Source organism: Cylas formicarius, unplaced genomic scaffold (genome assembly GCF_029955315.1).
Source record: "Cylas formicarius isolate icCylForm1 unplaced genomic scaffold, icCylForm1.1 PGA_scaffold_7__23_contigs__length_41026272, whole genome shotgun sequence".
NCBI lineage: Eukaryota > Metazoa > Arthropoda > Insecta > Coleoptera > Brentidae > Cylas > Cylas formicarius.
The window spans coordinates 3,041,783-3,067,678 of record NW_026844352.1 but is presented as its reverse complement, the minus strand read 5'-3'; the positions used below and the strand labels follow the sequence as shown (position 1 = coordinate 3,067,678).

At 34.3% G+C, this 25,896-nt stretch overlaps 1 protein-coding gene across 3 annotated transcripts in view; it reads left to right on the top strand.

Annotated features, from left to right (window-relative positions):
• Window positions 1-998: 998 nt before the first annotated feature.
• Window positions 999-25,896, top strand: part of LOC132705343 (uncharacterized) — a 40,564-nt gene continuing 15,666 nt past the window's right edge. For 2 of the 3 annotated variants that reach the window (XR_009619393.1, XR_009619390.1), the window contains exon 1: window positions 999-1,181. The gene's annotated coding sequence lies outside the window, so the exon portion shown is untranslated. Of the gene's footprint in view, window positions 1,199-25,896 lie in introns of all 3 variants that reach the window. The other variant, XR_009619391.1, reaches the window with a different exon arrangement.

Below are 25,896 nucleotides of genomic sequence, written 5' to 3'. Positions count from 1 at the left end.
TTAAACAAGACACTTTAAAAGAAACATGTGTATCATCGATAAGGTATATTATTAATAGTGAAGAATTCAAGTAAAGGAATAAACGTGGTGATTTTCAGCGAATGGAAGTTCAAAAACTGAAATCCGGGAATATTTTTTAGAAAATGATATTTATTTACGGTATGAATACGGTAATTTGGCTGCACAGGTTGGACATACTGTTTTACGTGTTCTTTGTTGGTTTTTTTCTCTTCTGATTTTACATGTATTTTCCATGGCTTCACTAATAAATTAGTATAAATTTATGTCTATATATGTACCAATAGAAGCGAATTTAACAACTACAATTAGAGTTTTATATAGTGGTTCAGTAGAGGAGCTATTGAAAGCTAAACTGCACTACTATTGAGGTCTCTGGTTAGTTTCTACTGCCAGTCAGTTGACCATTTCAGTATGCTTTTGTTAACATCGTTCTTTCCATTCCAGTGAATCATTATCAAGGACGGTTAGCCTGGAAATATCAGTTATCTCCTCCTTGTACCAGCTTCCACGCCCTCTGACTTTTTAGAAGATCTGCTGAAAAATTTTGCTTTAAAAAAAATAAAGACAAAAATATCAGTATTACCCTAATTTTACATTCATATATTCTTGCACCACATATTAAAATGACACTTTCTTTTTAGTTCGTTACACTCCTCCATTCCGTCTTCGAAATTTTCTTCGAACCGTGGTCTAAACATATAATAACTGACCATTTATCGTGTGCTGGTCTATAACTCTCATAAAGTGCAATGACAGTCTAAGTATTGGAAAATACTTTCAAATAACCAATAATGAAGGCACTTGGCGAAAGAATCGACTTTACAATAGAATAGAAAGTAGTATGGACAGTAAAATAAGCGCGACACCGTACCCTATCATGAAAATTCGTTTACGTCTTGTTAATTTCAAGTGAAAAATTATCCCAGTCATCTTCAGAGCTTAATTGACCATAATTTCTCATAGCCGTCGTAGCCGAAACCGCGTTGATGCGACACTATGAGATGTTTTATAACCAGTTTCTCGTTTCATGTGCGCACAGACTGCATAATTACAATGTGTTAACTTCTGGTTGTAATTAACTCAAGAATGAAATATTTTTCGGTCAACGTTTAACTTACAAATTGGAATAACAGCGGAGTAAGACGGGCCCTATTTAACACGTACGTAATTAACGAAGGTAACGTTCGAGTGCGAAGATTATAAACCCATTTATAAAAATAAAGTTTTTTAAGTCTCTCTTTCGTTACTGTTAAGAACAAATCGTTGAAAAACGAAAAAAATAGCAGTTTTCTTATTCCTTACTCAATTTTAAGTTATACAGTTGCATGCGTTGCAATATTTTTTCTACGAGTGAAACAATTTAAAGTTTTTGCAACATCTTTAACTTTTATAGGCATCAAAACAACAACGTATCTTCACCTAAATCACTAATTTGCTATAATTAACAACAATAATATAAATCGAAAGTAAAAATCCCCTAATACATGTCATTTTCTAGATATCAGTGTTTTACATTATTGAGGTTGCAGCTTAAAATCATATTGTTTAGTTGCTTTTTAAGTTTTAGATTAACTTAGTTGTATTCCTCAGCCCTTTTCGTCAGTGATTGATTTTCCTCTCATTGGTCTTCACCTAAATCACTAATTTACTATAATTAACAATAATAACATAAATCGAAAGTAAAAATCCCCTAATACATGTCATTTTCTGGTTATCAGTGTTTTACATGATCGAGGTTGCTGCTTGAAATCATATTGTTTAGTTGCTTCTTAAGTTTTAGATCCGCTTAGTTGTACTCCTCAGCATTTTCGTCAGTGATTCCTTTTCCTGTCATTCGTCTTCACCTAAATCACTAATTTACTATAATTAACAACAATAATATAAATCGAAATTAAAAATCCCCTAAAACATGTCATTTTCTGTTTATCAGTGTTTTACTTGATTGAGGTTGCTGCTTGAAATCATATTGTTAAGTTGCTTCTTAAGTTTTAGATCCTCTTAGTTGTATTCCTCAGCATTTTCGTCAGTGATTGCTTTTCCTGTCATTCGTCTTCACCTAAATCACTAATTTACTATAATTAACAACAATAATATAAATCGAAATTAAAAATCCCCTAATACATATCATTTTCTGGTTATCAGTGTTTTACATTATTGAGGTTGCAGCTGTTTAGTTGCTTCTTCAGTTTTAGATTCATTTAGTTGTATTCCTTAGCATCATTTAAATTACTAGTTTCCATTGCTTTCTCGACTTGGTTAGTTATGGTTATTTTTTTTTGTTTAGTAAGAGTAATTTTACATTATTTTCCCACTCAAAGTTTGCAGTATTTATGGAAGAATTTGTTTAGTGTATATTTATAACATCTAGTTTTACTTTTTTTTGCAGCAAAGTTCATTTAGATATATTTAGAAGAAAATGAAATATATCAAAAGAGCTCACAAACCTATTAACTCAAGATACTTGTCTAAATAAGAAAACGCTATGGCCACAAGCATAAGTGATCACGAAATTTCTGTTTGTTTTTCGCTAAACTACTTCTTTTAACAAAATATGTACGGAAGGTATTCTACATATACAGGGTGTTTTGAAACAAATGCGAAAAACTTGTCGGGCGTGATTCCTTGCCGAAAAAAAATAAAATAAAAATAAGTTAGAAAGGTGTTTTATAACACTTCTGTAATATTTTATATCTTTACATAACAAACTACACATTAGTACTCACTAAAACATACTTAAGATTGAGTTAGTGGTATAATTGTATTATCATAAAACTTAGTTTACACTTTACAATTACAGACTTCAATTTACATTACAAAAATTTGCTATGAAAAATGTATAATTACGTACTGAATGTAGAATTTCAGTATAACTTGTAGACGATGCAGTTTTATAAAATGTTGTGCGATTTTACATTTGATGATCTAATATCCTAGAATATGCTCCCTGCTGCGTTTACAATATTAAATGTATAGGGTGATCCGTTTATCTTGTTACACTACCTTACACTACTATAGGGGATGAAGCAAAAAGTTAAATACAAAGGTTAGTTGAGGTATTACGAACCTTTAATTTATTTCAATTCTCTTTAAACAGGGTGTTTCATTGTTCGTGGGCGAATATCAACTTTCTTACTTTAAATGGAACATCTGTTATATTACTGCATTTTTGAATTCTCTACAAATTCTAGACATATTTCGTGCATGATGTTCTATACATAAGTCTAACCGTTTTTAACATTTTTAATTTTTTATGTGGAAAATGACGTTTGCAATGCGCATAATATGTGCCAATTTCTTCATTCCGAAGCATTTACTTTTTCACTTGACTAAGTTTCCTTGTAGACAAAGGACTCGAATAAAGGATTTCATAAGAAATTTCGATACATAATAATACAAGATACTCGAAAAATAAGATTAAAAATGAAATTAATGAAAACTACTCATTTTTGTAATCTTGAAATGTGTAGCATTAAAAAGTAAGGCAATTTTGTGTTGGTGAATATTTTGGTAACAAACAACGAAAAAAAAATTGAGCAATACAGGTGGTAAAGGGTGTTTTTTTCGATGTATAGAACTTTAAGTTGCAATAAAACAACGATGGATTATTCGATTAACATAAATTTTATTTATCCGAAAGATAATCTTGTGGCATTACATTTTAAATATGATTTCTGGCATATGACCGCCACGGCTGGCGCGGATATAGTCCAATCTGGACGTCCAATTTTCGATGACTTTTTCCAACATTTGTGGCAGTATATCTGCAATAACACTTCGAATGTTGTCTTCCAAATGGTCAAGCGTTTGTGGCTTATCCGCATAGACCAATGATTTTACATAGCCCCACAGAAAGTAGTCTAGCGGTGTTAAATCACAAGATCTTGGAGGCCAATTCACAGGTCCAAAACGTGAAATTAGGCAGTCACCAAACGTGTCTTTCAATAAATCGATTATGGCACGAGCTGTGTGACATGTTGCGCCGTTTTGTTGAAACCACATCTCCTGGACATCATGGTTATTCAATTCAGGAATGAAAGAGTTAGTAATCATAGCTCTATACCGATCACCATTGACTGTAACGTTCTGGCCATCATCGTTTTTTAAGAAGTACGGGCCAATGATTCCACCAGCCCATAAAGCGCACCAAACAGTCAGTTTTTCGGGATGAAACGGTGTTTCGGCATACACTTGAGAATTAGCTTCGTTCCAAATGCGGCAGTTTTGTTTGTTGACGTAGCCATTCAACCAGAAGTGCGCTTCATTGCTAAACAAAATTCGCTTATAAAAATCGAGAACAACGGCAATCTCGTTTTGGGCTCATTCGACGAATCTACGCCTTACTTGATGATCGTTTGGCTTCAATTTTTGCACGAGTTGGATTTTGTAAGCACGTAAACCAAGATCCTTCCGCAAAATCTTCCATAAAGTGGATGGACACAGATCCAATTCCGATGCTCGATGGCGGATGGACTTATTAGGGTCTTCCTCAATGCTACGCTCTACAGCAGCAATAGCTTCTTCTGTATGCACCGTACAGCGTATCTGAGGATGCGAGTTATCAATAAGAGTAAACGTGGTGAGCAAACGTTCCATGGTTAATCGAATTAACTGCTTTGATGGACGATTTTGTCGACGATAAAATGGACGTAGTGCGCGATACGTATTCCGCACAGAACCATTATTTTCGAAATAAAATTGCACTATTTGCAAGCGCTGTTCACGCTTGAGTCTATTCATGATGAATTGCCAAACCAAACTGAGAATGAATTACTTGACAGCTATTAAATCGGTGGCCATCTTGAACAGTAATGCCAACTTAAAGTTCTATACATCGAGAAAAAACACCCGTTATAAATGGTTTCTCAATATATAATGGCATTTCTAACAGATTCACTCCCATGTAAATATCCGATACCTGCTTTTATCCGACGTTTAAGTTCCTCGGCAGTACTCCATAGAAAAAAATCTAGGGGAGTTAAGTCGGGGCTCTTTGGAGGGCAGTCATAACTACCATTCCCCCCAAGCCATTCTCTATAGTGTGCATTTAAATAGGTGCTAATTTCTTGAACTTTGTGATAAGGAGCGATATCTTGCTGCCATATTAAAGTTCGTTGTTCCCTTTCATTCACTGCATTTTCAAAAAAGGGATGGATAATATTTAAAAGCTCTAAGTAACGTTGGGAATTTAAATTGTAACAAAAAAATACTGGGCTATTATTCTGAACCTCCACAGCACAACATACTTTTACACAAGTTCTACCTGATATTGTAACTTCCATATGTTTTATTTTAATTTAATGTTTAATATTAGCAAATATATTTTCCAAAAAGCGTCCATCCATAAGCTTGTTGCAAAAATCTAGTGTGTTGTTCCAGTTGTTTATTCGGAGGAACGTTGGAAGCGTTGTTCTTTTATCATCTATTTCGTGTTGAATCTTTAGGGGTCTCTGCAAAATGCAACAAAATATTAAGTTGCTCTTCATCATTTGACGGCGTTTAATTTTGTCTTTATTCGAGGTTCCATATATTCTAATGTGTTGGTAAATCCTATCGAAAATCTTCTTTTCTAGGCGGCTCCTTAATGGAAATTTTATTATAGAATCTCTAAGAGCCAGGGTCCGGTATTTATTGTTCGATATATAACTTTTTAACATATCAATCTTTTCCTCTGTACTAAACATAATACGCAAGCAGCCTTCTAGCATTTGTTCTGTTTAAACGCCGTCATAGCCACCTTACGCTAACTGAACGTATATAATTTGCAGCATATTGTTTGTGATAGATGAATGTTTAAAAGGAAATATTTCAAAAAGTAACAACATTGGGCATATATATATATATATATATATATATATATATATATATATATATATATATATATATATATATATATATATATATATATATATATATATATATATATATATATATATATATATATATATATATATATATATAAAATTGCCATAATAATGCATAATGCTAAATATGTCAAGATTACCAAACTGACTACTTTCCATTAATTTCATTTTTAATATTATTTTTCGAGTATAAATAAAAGAAAAATTAAAAAAATGATTTCGAATTAAGAAATTAAAAATGTCAAAAACGTTTAGATTTAGGTATAGGACATTATACACAAAATATATCTAGAATTTTGTGTAGAATTTAAAAATGGAGTAATATGTCAGGTATTCCATTTAAAATAAGAAAGTTGATATTGGCCCGGTAAAAGTGAAACACCCTGTATATGCAAAATTAAAATAAATTGAAAGTTTGTAATACCTCAATTAATTATTGTATTTAACTTTTGGCTCCATCTCCTCTAGTTTCTGAGATAGTGACTGAAGATAAACGGCCCACCCTATACATAATTGAGTTTAGTAAAGCACCTAAATGATTGTTTCATTCATTCTTGTCAACTTAGCAAGCCCTGTATTTTATCATATCCGGCTATGTTTTCAATTTTTTCCGTTTTGCGTTTGTTAAATAATAATAACTAATTAGTGATTTTTTAAAATTTACGTTTACTCAAAAATAATCATATAAACTTTTCTTGGATTACAAGCAATATATAAATATATGTGGGGTGTTGTCGTATTGCCAAGCCATTTTTTTTTAAATGTTTCTCTTTTGATTTTATGCGGCGTAAATTAAAACTTTTTTTTTTCAAAACAATGATAAAATAAGGGAGATATAATGTTGCGTAGTATTTAATGGGGATGCTTTTCAAATGATAAAGTGGAAAGGAAATTCTCGACCGAGTTTTGTCATGAAACCACCAAGGCAGTATTTTATTAGATGCCGCGATAAAATTTTTCTGTCAATAGCGAAAGTTCGTTAATAGAAATTTATGTCTTCGGGCGCGTGGCTTGTTAACTTGCCCAAAATGCTAGTAAAACAACCAATTATTACATTTTATTTGGTTTGTCTTGAAACACAAAGACAATCATTCAAATCGAACCTGATTTGGACGCATCGTTTTCCTAAGACCCTCTTATCTTTAGCGTAGATAAAGATCTCGCTTTTTCAATACAGTGTCGTGCGTCTTTGCTACAATGAAAACATAAGAAGCAGTAGTGCGACTTGTTTTCACTACACCAAAAAAAAAATTAGTTTTCGAACTAAACAATATTTTAATTGTCAAAAGAAAATAAGAGAGGAAACCGCAGACAGCAACAAATCGCAAAAAAAAATGATACAAGAACGTGGTCCGCCTATGTGGCGATGTAGCTGAACCTCTAACTAGCAGTTATCTTGTCGGATCGAAATACCAGAAAAGCATAATACACGGTTAAGGACAAGGAAGCGAACGTAATAAAAATGTTTAAGTTGGGTTTTGTTTTGCTAACGATCGCTGAAAAATTGCCAAGAGGCTCCATCAATCCACTGCATTGTCGTCATTGTTAGCTACTTCTTCAAGCACCGTTCAATAGATCGGCAAAAATGTAAATCCAAGTTAGAATTATTTTTTAAAGATTTTCGTTGATTGTTTGATATTTGTTTAATTCTGGATGTTTTGATTATTTAGTAACGCACCAATTTCATCAAATCAAACTACGGTTGCTTGTTAAAGTTTGTTCATAGATATAAGAAAGTGACTAATTGATATGAATTAAGGAAAGACCCGGGCAAGCTGTAAGAATGAAATATGGCCGAACAGGTCCCTACGTTGCTTAGAATTTAATTATTTGGGGTTTTGTTATTAAAGATACTAAACAATATTTATTTATTTATTTATGTATTTATGTGTAAATCTAAAATAAAATGACAAATTATTTTTATTACCTACTTAAATTACTTAAAATTATTCACATAATATATCAGTATTACTATCGCAATCATCGCCTGTTCTAATTATTATTTGTTCTATATTATTTGCAATATGGATATACGATTGTTCTACTTTTTCTATATGTTTAACAGAATTTGCCCAACTTTGTGGAGGGATGTTAAAAACTTCGGTTTCTATAAGTTTGAGGACATTGGAGTTAACGCGGGAAAAAACATTGTTACGACGAATGGCAGATTTCAGTTGGTGCCAAACATGTTCAATGGGATTAAATATACAGTGGTAAGGAAGCCTCAAAACTGTATGCTCCAGGTTTTTTGCATAATTATCACACGGACAAATTTCTTTTGTAGGTTCAAGCGTTGTGAAACGTCAATTAATTGCTTTTTGGTATAATCTTCGTGAAAATAAATGTCGTTATTATACATGTAGTTTTGGATTTTTGCTTTTGTGTCACATGAGGAAGGGGTTTTAGTCAACTGTCTACTGTGATAACTTGCATTGTCCATTACAATGACGCTATTAGGAGGAATGTTTGGAACTAGTTTGTTTTGAAACCAACTTTCAAATAAATCAGCGGTATTGTATATATAGTTATTCTTTTACCTCTTTTTGATGGCGCGTTTGTTTTACACTTATCAACCCTTTTCCGGGGTATCATAAGTTTCGAACCAGGTTTCATTCAAGTAAATAATTGTCCTTTGTTGTTCTCTGTAAATCCTATTTTTTTCTAGATATTCCAGTCGCCATTTCCGAATTCTAAAAGATTCCATTAAAACTTGCCTTTTGTCAGTTTTTTAAAATCTAAAACCCATGTGTTGAATACATTTCTATAAGGTAGTTCACCGGTTTCATCTTTTTCAAGCCTTCTAATTAAGATGTCTAATGGAGGCACGCTTTGTTCCTCGTATAACTGGTAAATTTTACGCCGTATTATATCTTGATCACTTTCATCTACACTCGAGACAATGTCAGCATCGCTTCTTTTCCTCTATGAAATGGAATTATTCATAATTTTCCATACAGTTGATATTCAATGAGAGTCAAATAAATATTGTTTATAACTTCCCTTAGTCTCAATAGAATAGTGTTTTCTACATTTGGGCGGGAGCATCTCCTGAGATCACTAGACTCGCACATATTTTGCATAATTCGCACACGATTCAACGCACGCTGTATTACACACGAAATAAGAATGATTACTAATAAACTTAAACTAAGTAGTATACCAAACCAAAGAATATTAAACACAAGTAGGTATAAAATTATTTTCTATTACGGACCACAATTTTACCTGAATTAAAATTCCGAAACTGTAGCTAATAATCCTGTTGCATTGTATGTTAATGACGACCCTTGGATAATCCCATTCAAAAGAAATTGGTCACTTTCTTATATCTATGAATAGACCATATCTGTATATTTCAAAAAGCAATTGTCTTAAATACTTGCTGGAAATTATTTAACTATCTAGAATGGCCGCTAGAGATCGTACTTTAATTTTACATCGCAAGTAGCACATAAATTTTGTTATTTGACTAAATAGTTATATATTTGCTTTATTGTTACTTTCTTTAAGAGCAAGTAGTTTAATGGAGCTAGCCAAGGCCATCAATATGCTTTAGAAACTGATATGTTTTATTAATGTGCCTTCTATATAATAAAGATAACTTGGCTAAGGCTGGTGAATGCCCTAAAATTAAGTAAAACCAAGACAGAGCCCGTAAAGCTTCTTGGGGTCATGTTGAATATCTCTGTTCCAGATTATCTACTGAAGTATTTGTGATAAGCCACCTAAGAAAGTGTCATAGCCGAATTAAGCTTGTTATTTTGCTATGGTGAAACTTGTCTCTAGAGTTAGTAAGATACTTTCTGTTTTCGCTAGATTATGCTTGAGATTACTGTCAGTAAACCAACCTTGGGCAACGTTTAAAATAGTGTCAGGGATAGTTGGTAAATTGAGAAAAATTTTAATATAGCCTATAGAGGAGGGCATTGTCTGCAATTATTACACCGTTGGTTGCTATCAAGTTCATTAATCACAAACAGTATTTGCCTTAAGATTGACCCTTGAAGCACACCATATTTGATTGGGACACTTTGAGAAACATAGTTTTATATAAAACGCACTGTTATCTATTGGAGAGATATGATTCAGAGAGCTTGAGGGGAGTGTCTCTAACACCATAGAACGTTTCTTGAGGAGTAAATCGTGGGAAATACAATCGAAGGCCATGAACAAACAACACACCGTAAGAACAATGTGCGACCCACCCTGCAAGCCCCCCACTATGCTCTCCACAATCATTAAAACTGCCCCAGTAGTGGGCCCACCGGACCTGAAACCAAACTGGGCGTCACTAAGAAGCCAATTGGACTTGGGGTATCCAACCAATCTCTCCTTTATCACGGACGCAATTATCTTAGAAAAGGTCACCATAATGGATATAGGGCGATAGTTCTCCAGTTGGTCTGGATCTTTTTTCTTAAATTTTTTTTTTAAACAATCTGGATATACACTATCTGTGAAGCAGCGGTTTATAAGTTCTGTGAAAGAAACTGGATTGTTTTAACGATAATTTTACACAAGTAATCAGTTTGATGTTTTGATGAATCTGTTAATGACTTCACTATGTTTTCAGTCAGCTAAAAACACATTAAAATCATCTCGTTTTAAGTTGTCGTTTATTGGATTCATTTTTTTATGATAAACCATGTTAAACTCAAAAATAACTGAAAACTTATAAAAAAATATTTAAAATATTAAAAAGTAAAATGTTAGCACACGAAAACATCCCTCGTCACTTCATGAACAGCGAAAATATCCACATTATAAAGTTTATATTTCACTTATGGTAAAAATATTAAGGAGGAATACTGTTTAAGTCTTATTAAGTATTTTAAATCAATAAAAAAACATCTGGTGAGACCCTATTGTTGATGCCGGTATCTAGAGGGTAATGCCAATAACCGGGAAATAAAGGAAATAAAGTAAATAAAATATTTATACATCATTGTATGTTTTGTAATTCTTATCTATCCACTTTACTGTGCGAACTGAAATGTTTAAATTAACGCAGCATAACCTGAAAATAATTGGATATTTTGTCAAATGTTAATGGCATAGTGACTAATGAAAAATATTATTTAATTCCAAAATCGAATGTAGATAAATACATCATCGTATGTTTTTTAGTCCTTATCCATCTGCTTTACTGTGAGAACTCAAATTTTTAAATTAGCGCAATATAACCTGGCAATAACTTGATATTTTGTTATATGTTAATGGCATAGTGACTAATGAAAAACATGATGTAATTCCAAATTCGAACGTAGAAAAATACATCAATGTATGTTTTTGTAATCCTTGTCTATCGGCTTTACTGTGAGAACCGAAATTTTTAAACCAGCGCAGCATAACTTGCCAATAACTGGATATTTTGTCGCATGTTAATGGCATAGTGACTAATGAAAAACATGATGTAAATCCAAAATCGATTGTAGATAAATACTTCAATGTGTGTGAGAACCGAAATTTTTAAACTACCAGAGCATAATCTGCCAATAACTTAATACTTCGTCATATGTTAATGGCATAGTGACTAACGAAAAACATGATGTAATTCCAAAATCGAATATAGATAAATAAATCATTGTATGTTTTGTAATCCTTATCTATCTGTTTTACTGTCAGAACCGAAATTTTTAAAGTAGCACAGCGTAACCTGCCAATAACTGGATATTTCGTCATATGTTAATGGCGTAGTAAATAATGAAAAACATGATGTAATTCCAAAATCGAATATAGATAAATAAATTATTGTATGTTTTGTAATCCTTATCTATCTGCTTTACTTTGAGAACCGAAATTTTTAAACTAGCACAGCGTAACCTGCCAATAACTGGATATTTCGTCATATGTTAATGGCGTAGTAAATAATGAAAAACATGATGTAATTCCAAAATCGAATATAGATAAATAAATCATTGTATGTTTTGTAATCCTTATCTATCTGCTTTACTGTGAGAACCGAATTTTTTAAACTAGCACAGCGTAACCTGCCAATAACTGGATATTTCGTCATATGTTAATAGCGTAGTAAATAATGAAAAACATGATGTAATTCCAAAATCTAATATAGATAAATAAATCATTGTATGTTTTGTAATCCTTATCTATCTGCTTTACTGTGAGAACCGAAATTTTTAAACTAGCACAGCATAACCTGCCAATAACTGGATATCGACTAATGAAAAACATGATGTAATTCGAAAATCGAAAGTAGATACATATATCATTGCAAGTTTTGTAATTCTTATCTATCTAATTTACTGTGAGAACCGAAATTTTTAAACTACCACAGCATAATCTGCCAATAACTGGATATTTTGTAATATGTAAATAGCCTAGTCACTAATGAAAAACATGATGTAACTCAAGAATCAAATGTAGATAAATACTACGAATTACGTTCATTACCGTAAAGTGTATTCGTTCATATCATCAAATAAACTTAAACAAACGTTTCGTGGACATTGTAATGCCCGGTAGGCCGATTTTTCGATCTCGTGGCTCGAGCCACGGCTCATTGAAGGGCGACGGGGGGTGCTGAAATCCTCCAGGTGTCGGCAGCTGCCGTCGCGGCCACTTTCACCCCCTGACGGCACGCACCCCCCCGGTGCAACTAGTATAACCACCCCGAGTTCCCCTCCTCTTAGTCAACTTGAAAGCTAGCGGGAACGGTCGTCGGATTGTTTTTTGATATGCCACGTTGCCGGCGTTTACCGGATAGACATATCGCTTGCGCCGTCGTTCTTTTAACTAAAATTCGTTACAAAACTGAAATTGCGAATTCTAGCGAAATCGGTATAAAGAAATGATTTATCTTAAAATGCCGTAATTAAAATCATTAAAATCTCGCAATTCGTTTATTAAGTTTTCATCTGGCAACGTTGCGGCGTGCGACCAATTCGATAATAGTAGTGAATGTCTAAAAAAAACTATAATAATTCTTTCGTATCAGATACAAATTATAGGGGTCTTCTGTGTGGCAAAGGGGTATTCGTTGTGCAAAACGACGGGGTGTCCAGAATTATCTTTGATGGTGGAAGAACAAAAGTAAAAGTGCCAAATTTGAAGCGTTTTGAATTTGGTATCCTTCGTGATCTCAAAAGTTAAGTCCTATTTTTGTATGCCAATCATTAAGCTACTTCATTTCGTGCTCCTTTAAGTTATTTTTATTTCTTAATTTTTCATTGAAATTAGTACATATTTCCGGAATATTCTGATGCTTAAAAACAGAAATTTTCATGTTGAGCACTAATTTTGCTCTAGATCTTAACCACAGAGAGAAAAAATACAACTTGAATATAGCTGAGGGGATTCGTCGTCAGTTTCATTAAAACCCTAGAAATCTTTTGCGAATTTTTGTAATGGCCTTCAGGTTTCTACAATTAAGCACAATTAATGTACAGAATACCTTACATTCGAATTTTAAAGTCATTAAAAACAGCTTTTTGTAGCCTGTAAATCACAACGTCACATTTTATGACAAAATCTAAAGAACTAATAATTCGAATTACATGTTAGTCAATATGGACTCAACAACCAACTATAAAACTATAAAAAAACCTAATTTTATAGAAAAAAAATGTAATTTATTATTTACGACTCCAAATGATATTTGACATCAAAACAAAATGTTATTATTTGTGTATTACTTTTTTTACAATTTCTTCAAATTGCATCAAATTACCCAGTAGGTGACATTTTTACGTTTTGACATGCTTCGCAATGTTTGAAATTTTTACTATAATTTATTTTTCTATTAAAAATTAAGTTTCATCATAAACTCGATTACTAATCAATTATTGGAGACTAACTCTTTTTGTTAACTGTTACATTTACATTTAATTATTATTATTATTATTATTATGTATTATTATAATTATTATTATTTCTAATTATCAATTATCATGTTAAATCGTAGAAATGTCAGCTGCAGTGTAATTTGGTGCCTTTTGAAGGCATCGTAAGAAAAGTAAAAAAGATAAACAATAATGTTTGATTATGATTTTAAATGGCACTGGGGGTTCCAAATAATAATTTAGCATTTAATTTAATCAGTAATGTTTAATTCTGATTTTAAATGACACTATAGATTCCAAATAATAAATTAGCATTTAATTTGATAAAATCGGTATAGTTAGACGTTGATAACAACTGAACTGAGGTGGCTTTTACTTGATGGAAATCCATTTATCAAAATAAATAAGAACTAAAAGTTCAGACTTTCACGAACTTATATATTATGACATGACAATTGATGAAATGAAAATTGTCATGTCATAATATATAATTTCGTGGAAATCTGAACTTTTAGTTCTTATTTATTTTGTTGATAACAACCCGTAAAGTGGAGTTTTTCTCTTAGCACACTTACTTCATAAATTATTTTTTCTAATTTCTAGGACGTTAGTTGTTAATAATAGTAATCTGAAAAGAAATATAACAATTTATATAATTTATGGATTACGATAATTTTATATGATGAAAACATGTCAGTTTAGGGGTTTTATTTTATAAAAATCTTAATTATTAATAAATTTTGGATTTCATTCTCGTTCCCTGAATTTTCAAAAAAAAATGCAGATTGTATAAGATTTTATTAACTACTAAGATAAGTAGCTAGGTACATTTAAATACAATATAATAAACAAAAAACTTAATAAGAATACAAAGCACTTAAAAAAGACCAACAAATTTGATATCTATATACTCGGCAACAGTATAAAAGCAATTTTCTGTTTAAAATAAATGATACTTAATGATTACAATATTATATAAGACGTAATGAAGACTATTGCTTATATACTTTTATCTGTGGTTTTATCAGATTGTTGCGAAATAATTATAATTGTCGGCATCTATAGGAATATTTTCATGATTTTTGTAAATATGGACGAGCTGTTGATACACCCACACTCAGGGCTTCAACCTCTTAAACGATAATTAACATTGATCCCCGATTCTTGCAATAATTTGAACTGCTTGTGTGACCAAAGTAAAAATTGTAGAAGACAACGAAGAGCTGCTCCCAATAAACATACAGTTTTCGAAATTGTAAGTATATAAGTAAGATTCTATGAGCTTTAAATCCGTTTCTAATACACCATATTTTAGTTGGTTTGATTGGTTGGTTGTTATATGGTTCATATAGTATCTTAATATTCTCCGAGTCAATTAAATCCAAGATGTGTAACCATACCACTTATTAGACAGGCCCAAATTGCTGTTAATTGATCAAAGGAAGTTAAAAGCAACAAACCAACTGATTTGATAGTAAATACAGAGGGTAAAAATAGGTTCACTTTCCGAAAACTCAGAATAAAAGCTACCTCGAATGTAAGTTGACAAATATAGCAACCAGCAAAACTCCAAATAATCCAAAATGAGATACAGCCTTAACATTGATATCGTGCCGCAATAATACTTAATACAATATAATGCAATAATACGATGCAGTTAATAATATACCCCAACCTCTACGGCAGAAGAGATTATATTGCAAAGTTTTCAGACGGCTGTAATATAACCTGCAAAAACATCACAATTTTATTAGGAGATATTAACTTCAAAATACGTGCAGCGCACATCGAGAAAGATAACGGCATAAATTGTCAGTGATCACGGTTCTCAGTAATGAGAGAAAGACGAGAGAGAATCAGAAAATTGGATGTCTATATTTTAACAACGCAAGATCTTATCAATAAGAGTCCACAATTCGAAACTTCTCGAAAGTTATCTGAACAATGGGTCTCGACTGTTTTTTTTAATAATAGACTTTCAAACGCAAGGAGCTAAAATATGGAATACCGAAGACACACAAATGCTGCTTTAGATCTAGCTGGAAAATGGTTTGGTGTCAATAATCTTCTTCTAAACAAACAAAAAACTCAAAATTTTAAAGGTAAGCCTACTGGTTCTATAGATGACCAAAGCTTTATCGAGCCTAATGTTTTTAATAAAGATTGCGATCTTGCTATCGAATGTGCTATTTTGTTCCACTACACTCAACAATTTCTTGTACTGCAGCATAACCCATTTTTAAATTATAAAAGAGAACTATAGTTTTACAATTTTAACAATAATGTAATCACTATTCCGCTGCATAGATTGTCAAAGTCTGTGTCGAATTCTTTCGAATTACACTGCTTAAAAATACACTTTAATCATTATATATACGCAATCCTTAATTTGCTTCTAAAAGGCTCCCTAAATTTTAGCTATTCCAATCAGAATTTATAATATTACTGGCTTTGTTAAAAAATACCGTTGAGTGTCATGGGAATAAAGGAAATAATCACAAAACTGTAACAAACAAACAAAAGTGTACCTAAAATACTCAAAATAAATAAGAACTAAAAGTTCAGATTTTCACGAAATTATATATATGACAATTGTTTCGACAACACCTTGTCTTTCGCAAATTTGATAATGATGAACTTTTAGTTCTTATTTATTTTGAAAAATGGTTTTTCATCAAGTAAAAGCCACCTCAGTTCAACCTAAAATACTCCCTTGCACCTAAAATACTCCTTTGTTAACAGTCACTGGCCTAGAGATCGATTCGTTACGTGACACTTTTTGTGTTCTGTCATTTGAAAAGGAAGATATGAATTTACAAGACACTTAGGATTCCATGAATTATCATATCATGGGCGTTGCAAAAATCAAATAAAACTAAACTACCATCATAAGCCTTAAAAATGTCATTGTTTTTGTTCGGTTCAGGAATTCCTTGAGAGTAATTTTGTTTTAGAAAAAAAAAATTATGAATCGCTTGTGTTTTTGGAAATTTTTCTTATATTTACTATTTTAACATTTGTGAATTCTTCTATGGCTTGTTATAATGTACCTACCATTTATTCTATTCAATATGTTGTATGCTCGAAAATTATTGGCCGCTTTTAAAATTCAAGATTAAACGAAAAGTTTCTTCGCGTGACTCGTCGAGCTTTCAATAAAAACCGAAAGGCAACATCTATTTATTATGACTGACTAATCAAAATTCTAAAAACTCGGCGATTATATATTAAGACTTATTGACGAATCATCGGCCCCAACAAAACCGCACGCAACTTCATTAATTTTATGATGATCGTTGCCAGTCGTGTGCCAAAAAGGGTGGCCTATAGAACAGGCGAAATAATAGAATGAATTAAGACTGTTTTTACCGAAAGCAAGCGGTTTTATTATGCGTTCAAAAAAATAATGATCACAGATGATGTAACGGGTATTGTCGTTTTGTGCGAGGCAGAGAGGGCGATTTGACAAGCGCATGAAGGGTTATGATGATTTTCCATATTCATCACTAAACGGCAGACAAAAATTCATGGCTAAATTTTAGATTTATGCTATATTTTGTAGGGTAGACTGCGTGGCTTACAAAAAAAGGGGAAGTGTCACTCGGTAATCATTTAATAGTTATCAAGGCATACATATTTAATTTTAATAGTTTTTATAATTTGATATTAATGAATGGGTCATGTTTAAATTAAGACATGATATCCACATAATTGTTTCAAAGCAGCTTTTAAAAGATTTAAACCTAATAATTTTAAGAAAAAATATTGTATTGTAAAATAAAAGTAAATTTTTATTTAAAAAAAATTGCAGAATATGTTTTCCGCCGGTTAATCAGGTTTAGTTTGGCTAAAATTTTTCTAATATGATTCAACAAGGGTATATCCTCCATTTACCTACAAGATAAGAATATAGAAATACTATAAGGATGTCGAACTTCCATTGTCTTTATTTTTAACTTACACAACGTTTCGGACAGTTGTATCACTACCCGTTATCAAGTGTAAACTAAACTTAATTCTAGGCGACTTAAACGAAACTTAAACTAGGCGACGGCGCTCATCCATGACGCAGTCGGGTATAGTCAAGCGTGAAGTTGTTCAACTAGAACTCCAGGATTGGTGCGCCTTATTAGAGGTTGCCAAATTGTTGGTATATCCACGCTTGGATCGCTGACGATGTTTTCATTGTTTCTAATGAAAACTGCTTCATTTAATTTGCGCTTTCTCCAATGTGAACAACCCGCGCTCTGGACCATTGGATGTTGTGTTGTTGTCGAGAGATGCTTGGACGCTACGTATTGTGATTGCTCTTTTGCAGTGTTTTAATTATTCCTAGTTTGGTTGCCTCAGAATGGTTAGACTCAAACTTTAGATACTGTCCTTTGTGTGAACAGTTTGTTGTTTCAAATATAAAAAATCGTTATGCTGACATTTATTTTGATCAATAAACTTTATAATTTTTAAAAACAAACTTCCACAGGCTACTGTAATAATTTTTACAAAGCTTCTGGATTCCTCCTGAGTCGGTTTTTGGTGAGTCGTACTTGCTGACGTTTCGCCAATCATCCTGTTGGCTTCTTCAGAGCTTGACTGAAACTGGCTCGCATTTTACTCTGCACCTGCTTATATATTGTTTGAAGTTGGCAGAGCTAAATGAGGGGCATTAACCCGTCTCAGATGACTGATTTCCATATATATTGGTGACAGGTAAAGACCTAAGTCGCGGTTAAGATTGTTAGGTTGTTTATAGATTTCTATAGACTCTCGGATTTTTCGATGGTTGAAGAATTGATTACATGCAAGAATTTTAGTTTTATCGAATAAAATTTTTATGTCTGATTTCGTGATTGTTTTCGGCAATTGCGGATGAGTTTATTTGTGTTAGTCTTACGGCTCTTTCATGTTCTTTGAACCTAGTTGATATTTTTTGTCCGGTCTCTCTAATGTATTGTTTGCCGCAAATGAAGGGAGTGCTGTAAACTTCTGGCATCTGAAATGGAATTTTGTCTTTGACGGGTCGAAGATGTTGAGAGAGTTTTGGACAAGTGATAAATCTGGTTTTGATGCCATATTTCTTTAGAACTTTTGATATGTGGTCAGTGATGTTTTTAATGTCAGGAAGGCCAAGTTCAGGATTGCTTTCGTCCTCAATGCTATTGACACATTGTGGTGAAGTGTATTTTGTGATGGAACTCTCAATATCTTTAATATGGAAATTATTTGAGAGAAGAGCAGAGGTAAGGTGTTTTAATTCTGGGTTGAGTGACTCGGGCTGAGATAGTTTTATGCCTCTGTAAACAAGAGATGCATTAAGGTATCGATCTGAGTGTGTAGGTTTTCTATAAACACAATTACCCAACGTTAGGTCTGACTTTCTTTTGATAAGAATATCTAAGAATGGGAGTTTATTATTAGTTTCCAGCTCAATGGTGAAACGTATGTTAGGGTGTATAGAATTTAAATGTCTAAGAAAATCTACTAGGGATTCTTGAACCTGAGACCAAATAACAAAAGCGTCATCGACGTAGCGTTTATAGATGAAAGGTGTCGGCAGCTTCCTTCTCAAATATATTCGCGATGACTGGTGAAAGTGGAGAACCCATAACTGTTCCCGACGTTTGTTCAAAAATTTGACCGTTATAAGAAAAATATGTTCCAGACAAGCCTTTTTCAATTAGGCTGAGAATGTTTGGTTCCAGATTCTCGGACGTTAATATATATGAAATGATGTTGACAATTTCGGGAATAGGAATTTTGTTAAAGAGGGATTCTACGTCCAAACTAACTAGAATATCTTGTGTATCTAATATAATGGTTTTTAATTGTTCAATGAAGTGAAAGGAATTAAGTGCGAAACTATCAGTTTTCCCTGTAAGGGGTTTTAATAAGGAAGCTAGATATTTTGCTAAACAATATGTTGGGGAACCAATGGTGCTGACAATAGGTCGAAGGGGTAATGATGGTTTGTGAATCTTTGTGAGTTCGTAGAGACTAGGAATTTTGGAGTCATGAGGGATGACAGATAAGAAGCCAACAGGATGATTGGCGAAACGTCAGCAAGTTCGACTCACCAAAAACCGACGCAGGAGGAATCCAGAAGTTTAGTAAAAAGTAATGAACTTTATAATTATTTTCATGAAGATAGACTGGGCAAAAATTATGCATATTGTGTTTCTCTTTTTCATAAAATAATATGTCATACTCTGATAATTCCTTGCATTCCACAAAATTTAGGAATAAACATTTTTTCTGTAAAGGTGGTCCAAGTTTAATAGGTTAATGCCACAAAAATTATTATTTCCACGGGTTTAAAGCCAATCCTTGCCTGAGCTATGCGATATAAAATTATCGGTGGGTGGTATGCCGGATATTTCTCAAACTATTCAGACTTCAGGGGCCGAGTCTTATTCATATACAAAACGTAACAATTTTTTTCGTAATAAAATGTGCGGCATTTTATGATCGTATATGGTTTAAGAATATTTTTGCTGCCTTTCACCGAAATTTTGGAATGTTTCGCTAAAAGGCTGTCCCATATTCCGGCACGCTAACCCTCTAAATAATTAATTAAACTCATGCTGGCGACTTAAAGAAAATTGGTACTGCTTTAAAAATATAAATCTTAATCAAACCATTCGAGATTTTTTTGTGGTAAAAATAGTATTAAGCTACTATTTTGTAATTATGTTTTCTTTTCTATTTTCTATTTCAATATACAACAATGGGACCTACCCAATCTATCCAAAATTAAATGAAAATAGGAAAATTGGTTATTTTAGGGACTGCTAAAGTCCTTATTGACATAATATTCAGGCATTATACATGAATACTCTACAATTTCTAGAGGAATCCACAAATGCAATACCATTGGTATTGGTATTGGTATTGGTATTAAAGGGGGGCGCCCTCGCGGGCGTCCAAGCACTTAGGCTACCAGATGGGCCCGTTGTGCCCCCAGGCCGCTCTAGAGGGCGTCCAGAATGCCGCCCCTCCTGTAGAAGGTCAGCAACTCCTTTAGCCCAATACCGTGCACTGAGTCCAGATCGATCAGGGCCGTTCCGAAGACTCCCAATCTTGCCCATGTCAAGGCAGGGCACTCGGTGAGCAGATGATACGGGGTCTCCTCCTGTTCCATGCACCACCTACACTCCGGGTCGTCTCCAATGCCTAGCAAGCAGAGATGCCTCCTAAGCCTGCAATGTCCTGTGTAGGCCCCTGTTAGTGCTCTACACTCCCTCCTGGTCAGTCTAAGCAGCTCCCTGGTCCGAGGAAGGGCGGGCCCATCCATCATAAGCCTCGCCTGCCTCATTCCCGGAGCAACTCTCCGGCCCCCCGCGGCCCGGTCTCTCGCCCAGGCTTCGAGAGCTCCCCGCCTCACACACGGGGCGATCCCCAAGCGGGGCTCTGGCCCTATATGCCTATGCGAGGAGCCCTCCCTGGCTAAGGCGTCCGCTGCCTCATTGCCCCGGACACCGGTGTGACCCGGGACCCAGACCAACGTGACCTTTCCCTCCTCAGCCACCCTCCTCAGTACCCCTTTGCACTCCTTTATCAACAAGGAGCGCGTACGCACTGACTTCAGCGCCATGAGTGCAGCCCTACTATCCGAGCAGAAGAAGACTCTCCTGCTTCCGTAGTTGAGCCGAAGCACCTCTCTGGCCGCCATCAATAAAGCGAACATTTCCGCCTGAAACACAGTGCAGTACTGACCCAGAGGGACCGACAAGCTTGATCCCGTTGTCTCGCAGTACGCTCCAGCTCCGGCCAGATCTCCCATTCTGGACCCGTCCGTGTACCAGACAAGTCCATCCCAGGAGCCGACTCTGCCCTCTCTCCAATCTTCCCTTGATGGAAAGAGAAAGGTCAATTTATCAAAGAAGGTCATCTCGGGGATCATGACGTCACTCGGCATGCCCATGACCCCGCGATCCCCGCGACAGCCCTCTAAAATGTCGTACGGACCCCGATTGAGGGTTCCCTCCCTCCAGAGCCCGCAGCTCGCCAGCCTCACAGCTGTCCTGGCCGCCTCCATCTGCACCCGATCCGCCAGAGAGGGCAGCCCCACCAGAGCCTCCAGGGCCCTCGTGGGCGCCGTTCTCATGGCGCCCGTTATGCAGAGGCAAGCCAATCTCTGCAGTCTGTCAAGAACTAGCCTTGCTCCCGCTCTTTTGGTCCCCGGCCACCATGCCACTGCCCCATGCGTGAGCATAGGCACCACCATGGTACCGTAGATCCACTGCATGATCTTCGGCCCCAGGCCCCGAGTGCCCCCTACCGGTCTCCGGCACGCCCACAGAGCTCCAAAGGCCGACCTGGTCCTTGATCTTATATGTTCCTGGAAGGTCAACTATGCAATACCATACAGGGTGTACTAATTACAAAAAAAGGCTGGTATTTACCAAAGATGAACGGAACATCTTGTTTATGTCGAAGACGATAATGGGGATAGTGGGAACCACAAAAATTTGAATCGAAATAAAAAAATAAATACATTTTTAAGTTATAGAAATAAATTTGAAAAAAGTTGAAAAACTAAAAAAAAACGCATCACTTTCCAAGATATGCAAAAAAAATCCAATATCGATATAAAAAAAAATGGTGACTTTTCCATTTTTCCATCATGTATTAAATTGCTTAAATTGCTTGCTTAAAACGTTTAAATAGCAAAAATGTAGTAGGACATTCTTGTGTTCGACACATTGTATGAGAAATTAAAAAATCTCGATGAAACTTTTCGTTTTAGCTTTTTTTTCTATGGGTCGTAGTTTATGAGTTCACGCACTGCTTAGTTTGATGATAAGTTTTCCCATTTTATAATTTTTTTTTAGTATTATTTTTGTGAGAAAATTAATACTTTTTTACCGTTGAGCAGGTTTTGATGTTGCACATATCAAAACAAAACTTTCGGTGATTTAAAAAAGCGACAATTTTTAAATTTGGTATTTAGTTTAGGCCCATAATAATCTACATTTTATCCACTCAAACCCATCGATTTTAATTTTTGCTGTTAAGGCACATTTTGTCGATCTTTTTTTGGAAAATTTCCCACTACCTTTCGTTTCTGCAATAATTTAAATACACCCTTATAAAAATATTTCAACATTCGCTTATATCTGGTCTAAGTATCAATAATCTACTATCCGTTTTAGTAATACCTTTAGTAATGTGGACAAAAGGGAGTCTAACACTGTCGCTGATCTTCGACCTATTCTTCGGTCTGTTGCCAGTGCGTTCTAAAGTATTTGAAAAACTGATTTATAGGCAGATCTGTGATTATTTCACTAATAACAACCTTTCCTCTAAATTATAGTAAGCATTTCGCAAAAGGTACAGTACGGCCAAGTTTTGGGTGATATTCTATTAGCAGCAGATAAAGGGGAAACATCGACTTTGGTCTTATTAGATTATAGTAAAGTTTTCGATACCCTCAATCATGCTATACTCTTTCGTAATTATCTGGATCACAGATATCAGCTAGTTTCGATTGACAGCATTAGATCGAAAGGCTGATTTTTAGGACCCCTAGCAGATATGTTGGGTTGCTTTGGTTAGTTCCAATAGTCATGACACGCAAATACATATTTCTTTTTCCCGGTCTGATGCAGTGGCAGCGACAAATGATCATGGCTTGGAATTAACTCCGAATAAGTCTGCATTAATATATTTTGGGCCCGCTAAGTATTGAGCCGCCCAAAACTTGGATATATTTATAAATGGGGTTAAAATTCCATCTTAAATAAAGAGACCATGTAAGTTACAAGCTCACGATCTAAAATGGTTAAATATATTGAGCCGAGCAGAATTACATTTTGCTTCTTTTTCTTCACAAACTACTTAAAACTGGATGCCTCTCATATTTTTTGGAAAAACCGAACTTGTAGAAATAGCATTCATTTCCGTGGAAGACTACTTAAGAAATATCCTCAGATTTGCCAATCACATAATATCTCTCATTGCGCTTTTAATTTTCATTAATTTATTTAATTAATTAATTTTTGTACGGGAAACTACCTAGATTGTTAATCAGGTCTCTTTATATAATATTGTTTTTCTTTTTTGATTTATTGCTTGATTCATATGTATGTAAAATTAGTATACTAAATTAAGTTTGCAATGTCTTGTTACTTTCTCTTTCTTTCTCTGCTTCTCTGCAGCCGGGGTATCAATTGGCTATAACTTTTGAACGGTTTGCCTTACCGTCTTCAAATCTGGATCCTTTTAGGCGGTCCATGAGATATATAAGGCAGTAAAAATGGCCGGGATCGGACCGCGGTGAGCATCTTTTTTTTTTTTCGATTTTCGCCTGTTTTTTGGACATTCCTATGGAAACACGATAAGTGTCCGAAATAGCAAATAACGTGTGGTCCCTAACGGAATCTATTGAAATTGGGGTGCTGGGGGATAAGGTATTAAAAGAAACCGCCTTTGCATGGATCTAAGAAAAAAATCGTTTCTCGAAAACGATGTACGAGATTGAAAAAAATTGTGTATGAAAAGATCCGCAAGACCCAATGCAATAAACGTTTATTCTTTAAATTTTTTAAAAATGTACAGGGTGTGGTCAGTATTCGCAAAAAACTGAAAATGGGGTTTCTCTTTTAATGAAAAGTTACCATAACTAGACGACTGCGATTCAGAGGTCAATTTATTTTACACCAAAATATAGTTCGTGTAGCCAGCTAAGACTTTTGCATTTAAGGTTTTTACCGATTGTACAGGGTGTTCCGTGTACCGTGCAATATTGTAAAACGTAATACTTGTCCTTAACAGACAGGCAGAAGTCCAGATCCACATTTAAACCATTAAAGTATTACAGTAAATATAATAAAGTAGCAAAGTGTTTTCTAAAAAATTTTGGAATTTTTTTGGGGTTATTTTGGCTCCTAGAAAAAAATTATTTTCTTTAAAACCAATATTCCGATCGGCATTCTTTAACCAGTAGAGGCGGAAGATCCAGTACTATAACTTTTATTTCTAGCATTTTTTTGATTATGTGCAGGATTTTTTAGTTATGGACAAAAATCTAAAAGTCCCTGAAAATTGTCCGTTTCCAGATTAAATTATGAGCCGTAAATCAAAATTCTTAAAAAATGTGACTTAAAAAAAAGGGTTTAAAAACTGTAATAGGCCACATCGAGAGCAACAATTTTTATATTTACGGTTTTCGTCTATCACATACGCTGTTTGAGATATTTGAAAAAATCCAAATCAAAACAACCATTTCTCAGCCTCAATTTAGGCGATGACGTCATTTACTGTTATGGCGTTTGCATGGTTTCAGAAAAAAACTATTTTCTCTATTGAAAAAATTCATAAACCAGAAAATGTGGGAAATCAATGGCTATAACCTCTATTTCAAAGATTGTTTGAATTATATGCAGGGTCTGTCGTTTATGGGCAAAAAAAATTAAAACATCCTAAAAATTTTGTGGGTAAATTATTGGGGTTAAATGAAAAACTGCTAAAGATGCGATAATTTGATTTGAAAAATATCGTAAAATTATATTTAACCAAGTTTGCCGTAACTTTGAAGTTCGGCGAGACTTGAATGACGCTTTATACAGGGCGTTTACACAATAAAATTACGTCGATTTTGCGAGGTTCCATAGTGGTGTGCAGGAGCACGATAGAAAAACAACTAACAGCTTCGTCAAGCTTAAAATATAAGCAGTTTTATTTATTTTATTTATTTATTTATGCCATAATCATCACGCAATTATTTGCCCTTGAAAATATACTGCCGTAGCTAATTTTTCCGTATATCGCGAGGGATACTGACGCCAAACTTTTACCCAACGTTTGGGAACCGCTGGTCGAAAGCATCGTAAGTCGCGAAACGCGTGTACCGATCGTAAAACTGAAGTTATTGTTGTGTTCTCCGTGCATGTGTGTTTCTAGTTATACTTGTTGGATTAGGGGTGGTTTTCGGACTCTTTGTGCTTTCACGTGCGCCCGTCATTGTGTTATTAACTCTATAGCTCCCGCAGCATTTATAATGATAGTATTCTTGTGTCAATAGCGCAAAAAAACGTTTGAGATTAAAATAGCGGGCATGGAAAACCGACCCCGCAGTTTTGGAGGATTAAAGTATATATTTTTTCGCCTGGCGCGCTTATCGGATTATTTCCAAGTTTTGACGTCGTTTTCTGCCATTCACCGTGAACTGAATTAGTGCTCACTTTTTGTTTTTCCTCCTTGTACCATTTAATACCTCA